Source organism: Vombatus ursinus, unplaced genomic scaffold (assembly GCF_900497805.2).
Source record: "Vombatus ursinus unplaced genomic scaffold, bare-nosed wombat genome assembly UNPS02014801.1, whole genome shotgun sequence".
NCBI classification, from domain to species: Eukaryota; Metazoa; Chordata; class Mammalia; order Diprotodontia; family Vombatidae; genus Vombatus; species Vombatus ursinus.
In genome coordinates, this window is record NW_020954579.1 from 21265935 (window position 1) to 21275238 (window position 9304).

Genomic DNA, 9304 nt, shown 5'->3' on the forward strand with positions numbered 1-9304 from the left:
GGCCTTTATCAGAGAAACTGACTGTGAAAATTGTTTCCTAGCTCTCTGCTTTCCTTCTAATCTTGGTTGCATTGGCTTTGTTTGCACAAAAACTTGTAGTTTCACCCTCATACACATTTATATATTTTTAAACACATACCAATATGTGTATGCTTGTATGTTTATGGTTTTTTTGGTGTTTATAAGCTAATTTATATGTCTTTATAGACCTCTCTGCTCATTATTGTCACTTTTAGATTATGTAGCCTAAAGGGATCATTTATTTCTTAGTCTGCTCAGCCCAGGCCTGTAAGAAGAATATTTTGGGTAGAGTGAGAAGGCAGCAATTTTGACTTAGCTTCCCCCAAACCTCTTTCAAAACAACATAAAAAATGCCCAAACAAATTCTTAAAGGTTCAGTTTAAAAAAAATCACAGTGACTTATTTTTTTCAGCCTAGAAAAGCTTAGGAAGACAAAAAGATCTGCAGACACTGGGGTGGGGGCACAGTAATGAAAACAGTATTAGGTTGTGGCAGTGAAAGTAGCAGCAGGGAGTGGCCTAGCACCGAGCATCAGTAAGGTAAATGAAAAATTGGGCAGAAAGAGATCCCAGGGGACCCCTGTGCTGGCAATCAGAATAGTGATGTGTCTCATCTAGCAGCTTGGTTACCTATTGCCCAGTAACAGGTCACTGTTCCAAGGTGGAGAAGAGCAGTTACAATCATGAGGGAACAGGGAGACCAGAGCACAGAGCAGGTGGACAGTGACCAGATCTTTTCCTGGATCACACCACTTTTGGAACACCAGAAACTCACAATCACCTGAATGATCTGTGAATTAAGCAGCATGACATAAAAAAGAGAAGCTGAGGCCAGTCATACCCCCACAGAAGTGAGCTTAACCCAACAGAGCATAAAATCCAAAGTTAAGAAGTAGGTTGGAAAAATTAGGAAACAACAATAACAAAGAAGAATTGGACCATAAAAAGCTACTATGGGCACAAGAAATTAAGACACAAACCCAAAAGAAGTCAATGATAAAAAAAAAAAACTGAAAGTAAAGCTTCAAGGAAAAATGCAGTTTGGGCACAAACCCAAAAATAATTCTTAGGAGCATTAAACAAAGTGATAAAAAGAGAAAAAAAAAACAAAATAAAACAGATAGAGTGGTAGAGGGAAAATAGGGGGGAAAATATGAGAGCCTTTCTCAAGAAAATTATGGAAAGAGATTTAACAGCATGGTAAAAGAGGGACAAAATACTAAATAACTCCTTAAAAACATAATTTGTCAAGTGGCAAAAGGGTAGAAAACTTCAATGAATAAAATAACTCATTAAAAATTAGAAATAATCAAATAGAAACTAATGATTCCATGAGACATCAAGAAAAAATAAAGTCAAAAGACTGAAAATATAGAAGTAAACATGAAATATTACATAGAAAAAAATTAACTGACCTGGAAAATAGATTAAGAAGAGATAATTTGAGAATTATTACACCACCTTAAAACCATGAACAAAAACATGAATGAAAAAATCATATTTCAAGAAATTATAAAAGAAAAAAAAACTGCCCAAATATCTTAGTATTGGAGGGCAAAGCAGAAGCTGAAGGAAACCACCAAACACTTCTCAAAGAAACCCCAAAATGAAAACATTATAGCAAAAACCCAGAGCTTCAAGATTAAGGAGAAAATAATGGAAGTAGTCAGAAAGAAATAAATCAAATACCATGGAGCCATAATCAGGATCATATAAGATATAGCAGCTATTATTATAAAAGAGTGGAGAGCTTGTACAGATATTCTGGAAGGCAATGGAGCTAGGATTACAACTAAGAATAAGCTGATGAGCAACACTGAGTATAATCCTAAAGGAGAAAAATGGAAATTTAGTAAAATAGAGGACTTCAGGACATTATTGATGAAAAGACCGCAGCTGAGTAGACAATTTGACATTCAAACATAAAACTCAAGAAAAGCATAAAAATGTTAACATGAGTGAAAAAAACATAAAGGAATAAACAAGTTAAACTGTTCAAAATCTTATATGGGAAGATGATACATGTAACTCCTGAAAACTTTATCATCGCTAGGGCATTTGAAAGGAGCCTACTTAGATAGAAGGCATGGATGTGAGTCTTTTATGTTGGGATAATTTCAAAATTGAAATGATAACTTTATAAGAAGGAAGACTTAATCATAAGCAATACTAAGAAGTGTTGATTTTTTGTACCATTATGTGTTACTATCTATATCTATATTTACATATCTCTATACAAATATGTATATGTATATGTGTGTATACATATGAGTATGTATATATGCATATGCATGTATACACCCATACATATAAACATACTCATATACACATACACATACATATACATATACATATACACATATACTAGTCATGATAGGCCCTTCTCAGAGACTCTCCAGAATGATCTAATCTGCCACAGTTCATGATCCAGGGACATAGACTCAATGAGCCCAAGTTGCTTCAACATTTTAATAGGCAAAGGCAATGGATTTTGTGAAGGCAAGCATTTATTCTTATGGAAAACCTATACATCTTATCCATCAGTATGTATATCTGAGAATGACCATATAGATGGACAATGTTTTAGGTTCTGGGTCAAGTAGAAGAGTGGGCTGGATTAACTTTAGGCAATTGCAAAGCTTCTTTAAAGAGTCCTATGAAGAAAAGATTTATCTTTTAAAGAAAAAAAAATCATTTGTCCAGGATTATTTTATGGCAGCAAAATGTGAAATATAACATCTGTAAAAAAAAAACAAAAAAACAAAAAACACTGAAAATAAATATCGAACAGAGAGCAATGGAAAGAGGGAAGGTGGGTGTGAGCAGCCTGTAATTTATTACCAATGAGGAAATTTGAAAACCAAAAATAAAAGTTGTTATCAAGATTTTGTATAATATGAAGAAAGCATAGACCAGTCATGTGATGAAGGAAAGAAAAGATAGGCGGACAGCCAGAGTACTCCACTCATGATGTCAGGAGAAAGAAAAGAAAGCCTCTAACATTTACATTCTGTGGCATAATATCCAGGCAGGCATGGATAGATTGTGATCTGTATTATTGGAGGATATGTCTGAATCACTGAGATCACAGATAAATTTGAGAATGTTTTTGAAAACTCATATTTGTCAATGAAAGTTAAAATAGAAAAAAATTAAAAAGTAACTTTTTTCAAAATTGTCACCAAGTTTCAAAATACTGAAATAATTGATATAATTTTCAATTAGTCAAATATGCATACCATTAGCTGCTAAGCTTCCCATACAATTACCCATTTTGCCAGGAATCAACAACAAAAAGTTTAGATTGGATAAGTGACCATTCAAAATGTCACTTGATAGATTTTTTTTAAGTTTTCCCTTATCTGGGTCTTAAGAATCAGGCCATGCTTTCTGTAATGTCTAACACACCCCAAGAAAGAGACAGCATGGTTTTGGAGGAGGAAAGTCTGCAGATAAGCTATTTCCTGTAGCTGTCTTTGCCAGTACATGAACATACTGACAATTATTTTCCTTTATCTTATGTTCTGTTTTCATCATTTTAGGAACTGGTGAAAAATTAGAAACAAGATATAGAGAGACAATTCAATGTCATTTTCTTATTGTTTCCATACTTTGAGCTCTTAAAATTATAATAATGGTCAGGTCTTAGTAAAGGGGCATAATAATGAAGTCAATAGTTTAGATTATTCAGATTAAATTCTTTTTTAACATTTAAAAAATAACAAGAAAAGTGAGATGAAAGCTGAATATAATGGCAAAATCATGAGATTTAGAATAAGAGAATCTGGCTTTAAATCTAACTGCTATTTATTACCTTTTGGTCCTTGGGCAAGTACTGACTTCTCTGGGCCCTAATTTTTTTCTTCCATAAAATGATGGTGTTGGAGTAGATATCAAAGTACCTCCTCTTTTGAATTCTACAATACATATTTGCAAAAGGTAACAACATAGCCAAAGAGTAACATAATGGAGAACCTAGCAACTATTATCAATCTAATTATGTTAAAATTGGTAAAAATGATTTTTCTTCATACTTAACCAATTACCAAAGCTATCATTATAAATATAAAGTGATGGAAAAGTGAGACAATTATTCAAATAACTTGAGTTATAAATCTTGTGATCATCAAGTTTGCAAATGATTCACTTTTTCTAAATCCCTTTAACAGTCTAACATTCCCAACACCACCTACTCCTCTCCAAAGTAATTATGTCCTTGCTGTATTGAAATTACTATTGTACCAATGGGACAAAAAAAGATAAAATTGGCAAGGTAAAATCATATGAATTAACAACAAAGAACTCTGTTCTTTATAATACATACATTTGTGTGAACGTATGTGTGTGCATGTATATATATACATATATTTATTTACATATATGCACATATGTATGCATATACATATAGTACTGAGGAAAAATTAGAAATAAGATATGGAGAGAAAAGTTAACATCATGTGCTTATAAGCATATATGTGTGTATACATATATACTATGTAAGAACTATACATTTATACATGCACACAGACACATATATGTTACACATTAGCATGCAATGAATAGAGATCTTAAATAATCCAGAGTCAGAAAAGGAAATTAAAGTATATTAAAAGGAACTACAAAAAGGGGAAAATAAATCCCTGGGTCAGAAGGATTTGCAGGAAAATTCTATCAAAATTTTAAAGAACAATTTAAACCTACACTATATAAATTAATCTCAAAAACTGAGAAAGAAAACACTTTACCTAACTCTTTTATTACGCAAATATAATCCTAATACCTCAACCAGGGCAATACAGATCAAAGAAAGTGAACTGTAGATCACATCTTTAGTTATTATTAATTCAAAAAATGTAAATGATGTTTTGGCAAAAAAAAGACTACAGCGATTTTTTTGAATAAATCATTTATTTTGTTCAAGTTGCATTTATACCAAGAATGCAAGGATGATACAATATTTGGTAAGCAACATAATTTATCATATTAAAACTAAAAACATTCAAATAATTCACAATTAGAAATTAAAATTTGCAGATGATGTCAGTAGGTTGGAGTGGAGTGGGAACTTAAATTATTTCAAAAGACTTGCAGTTGCTTTTTTTTTCATTTCTTGATATTTTTTCCATTTTTTGCTCTTCTTTTTATGATGTACATTTTACCTATAAATTTCAGAAATGTCAGAAATGGCTTCTTGCATTTGAACTAAAGTAAATGCATTTTATGATATTGCAGAACCTTATTTAAAAATACTAAACTAGTAGTAATTTATCATAATATCTATTGTCAGAAATGTTATCTGTGTGGACGAAAAAATGAAACAAATTAATGCTAAACTATGCATAGACACGAGAACTTGGTTTCATTTTATGAGAATAAGAATGATTGTAAATTTCATCCTTCACATATTTCGGAAGACTAGAAAGATGGCAATCACTTTAGGTAAATAAACAAAAATTGATGAACAAAAAAGATGCTTCAGGACACTAGAGATTTTTCAAAGTAGGGTTTTGAGGCACACACTCATATATGAAACAAAGCTATTCAGTGCCACAGAAAGTTTTCTTTATGTTCTTTGCTTTTATTTAATTTACAATGAGTTATTGATTTAGCACATTTGTGCATGCTTAGCCAAATATTTTTGATTATATAACTATGCTTATCCTATTTTGTTTGTTTTCTTTTTGTTCTAACACTGATTTACTATCCCACCTGCCCCAAACAATTAGAAATAATTAGGCATATAAGAAAGGAGATTTTTAAAGACATATTTCTACATGTTTCAAACACTTTTCATCAATTTTAATTGCTATATTATGATCAACCACATTCTTTTCCTAATTAGAATTAGTATTTCACTTTATTCTTCAACAGACCTTTTGAAATCACTTTTTTTTTTGCAGTTTATTGATTCAAACTCAGGAAGAGAGTATAATGAGGGCAATGAAATATAAATATATCATGAAACGTAAAATACAATAAAAATCACTTTACTAACAACATAGGATTTACTAGATACAATTCCTAAGGTTAAAAAGGTAAAAGTTCTGATTACATGGCTACTTCCTTCGGCCTCCATATTCTTCCTGGTAACCAGGCACACTAGAATAATAAAGCATTCTCCAGATGGTAAAATAGGAACTTCAGTAGAACCTCTCCCTCTCTCCAATTTGCTATAAGTTAAGCCTTCAGTGTAAAGGAAAGTAAACCAGTGATAATTTCAAGAATAACCTCTCTGATCCCTTAAAACTAACTCAAGTCAAATAGATACTACACCTGAAATGGCATAGGAAGAATAGTAGCACTGTACATAACAACGGAGTATAGTAACCCACAGAACACAAAAACAAAACAAAAATAGCATTGATAGGAAAAGTGGATTTCCATACATGGGAAGTAGGGAATATATATAGTAAAACCAAGTATACTTCATTCAAGACAGAACATTGGCATGCTTTCTTTGGGTCCTCTCCCTACTTGTGCTAGGCTGATTAGTTTAGGTCCTTGGGCCTGCTCTTTGAGCAGTGTATTGTCTCCTGATGAGATTGCTATTCTGCAAGAATCCATTGTTGATTAATGGGCTGAAGAGAAATACCCTCTCATTTCACTGAGTTCTGGAAGAGATGCATGGGGGAAAAAGCAAAAAGTGATTCACACTCAAGAGTTCAATTTTTTTCCTTTATAGCATTTTTTTCTAATTGCATGTAAAGATAGTTTTTAATATTTATTTTGGTGAAATTTTGAATTCAAAATTTTTATCCCTCCCTCCTTCTCCTTCCCCTCCCCAAGCCAGCAAGCAATCTAATATAGATTATACATTACAATCATGTTAAACATATTTCCACATTAGTTATGTTGTGAAAAAAGAATCAGAACAACAGGGAAAAAGCACGAGACAAACAAAAACCAAAAAAGTGAAAATAGTAATCTTTGATTTGCATTTAGACTCCATAGTTCTTTCTCTGATGTGCTTAGTATTTTCCATTGTGAGTGTTTTAGAATTGGATCATTGTATTGCTGAGAATAGCTAACTCTGTCATAGTTAATCATTGTACAATGTTGCTATTGCTGTGTACAATGTTCTCATGGTTCTGCTTACTTCACTCAGCATCAGTTCATCTAAGTTTTTTCCAGTTTTTTTTCTGAAATTCACCTGCTCTTCAGTTTTTATAGAACAATAATATTCCATTGCATGCATATATCACAACTTGTTCAGCCATTCCCAATTCATGTGCATTCCCCCAATGTCCAATTTTTTACCACCACAAAAAAGATTTGCTTTAAATAGTTTTGTACATGTGGATACTTTTCCTTTTTTTTTTTGTTTGTTTTTGTATTTTTTTTTGGTAGGCAATTGCAGTTAAGTGACTTGCCCAAGGTCACACAGGTAGTACATGTCAAGTGTTTGGTCTGAGGCTGGATTTGAATTCAGGTCCTCCTGACTTCAGGGTTGGTGCTCTATCCACTGCACCACCTAGCTTCCCCTCCTTTTCTATTTTTTCATGATCTAGTTGGGTTAATCATCATATTGCTGGATCAAAGAATATACACAGTTTGGCTGCCCTTTGAGTATGGTTCAAGAGTGCAATTCTTCCTTCACTGCTGACTTTCTTTTCAACTGCCACAAATGACATCTGTCCTTCTTATTTATTTGTTCATTTATTTATTTATTAATTCACTTATTTATTTATTTATTCATCTATTTGCCTGTCTCTTCTCTCTCTCTCTCTGTCTATTCCTTCATTCATTGATTCATTATTTATCTGTTACTTAATTTATTTTAAAACCAGTGGGGGCATGGTTGATCCTTCAACCAGACAGTGGCTCACCATCCTCTAATTCCATTAGGCTATCAAAAGAATTTCTTCACAACTTCTAAAGGATTGGAGGATATTAATATATTCATATTTCTTTATGCTACCTCTATAAATGTTGTGTCTACAAAACAATATTTCTTGAAAAAAAGTTTAAAATGCATTGAAGGTGGGAGAGTCTGGAGACTGAAAGATAAGTTAGAAAATATTGAGAAAACCTGTGAGTTACAGTGACAGATATTAAAGGTCACATCATAAAAAAAAATTAGAGGACCCAGGAAGAAATTACCTCTCAGATCTAAGGATGAGAAAAAATATCATGATAACAGTAGATAATAATAAATAATTTTGTTTGCATAACTTTTTAAAAAAGATTTGCACACACAATCAATCAAATATTTATTAAACATCTTCTTTGTGCCAAGCATTATGCTAAGTGCTAACACATACAAACAAATTGGAAGGAAAAATAATTAATGGGGAATTATTTGTAGCAAGTTTTTATGTTAAATTTCTAATTTCTCAGATACATAAAGAACTGAATCAAATGCACAGGAATAAAAGCCATTCCTCAACTAATAAATGGTCAATGGATATGAAGAGACAGTTTTCAAGGGAAGAAATCCAACTTATCAATAGCAATATTAAAAAATACTCTAAATCATTAATAATTAGAGAAATGCAAATTAAAGAAATTTTGTGGTTCTAACTTACACTAATCAGTAAAAATAAAACAGAAATAAGAAAAAATAACAAATGTTTCAGGGGCTATGTTAAAATAAGTACATTAATGCACTGTTGGTAGAGTAATGGATTGGACCAGCCATTCTGGAAAATAATTTGGTATATCCAAACTATCATTTCCCCAATTATACTGGTACTAGGCCTAAACCTGAAAGAAATTTTAGAAAGATGGCAAAGGACTCACATGTACAAAGAGTATCTTAATAACTTTTTGATGGTGGCAAAGAACTAGAAACTGGGATTTGGGAATAGCTGAACAACATGTGTTTCACGAATGTAATAGAATATTATGTGCTATAAGAAATAATATAAGGAACAGTTACAGGAAACTGAGGAAGATCCATATGAAGTGATCCAGAGTAGAGTGAGTAGAATGAGCAGAACAATTTGTGTAATAACACTGTAAAGTTAAGGCACTCTAAATATTTAAGAACTCTGAATTATGCAATGTGTAACCAATGATGAAGGATGTTATACGCTGCCTCCACAGACAAATGAAAGACACAAAATTTTGGACATAACCAATGCAAGGATTCATCTGCTTGACTGTCGCATATGTGTCACAAGTTTTGTTTTGTTTCTCCTTTCTCAAAGGTATGGAAAGGAAAGAAAATCAATTCTCATTTTTTGAGCTATAAGGAGAATATAGTGAAATGAACTATATATATATCTATATATCTATATATATGGATATAGATATAGATATGTATATATAGATATACATATACA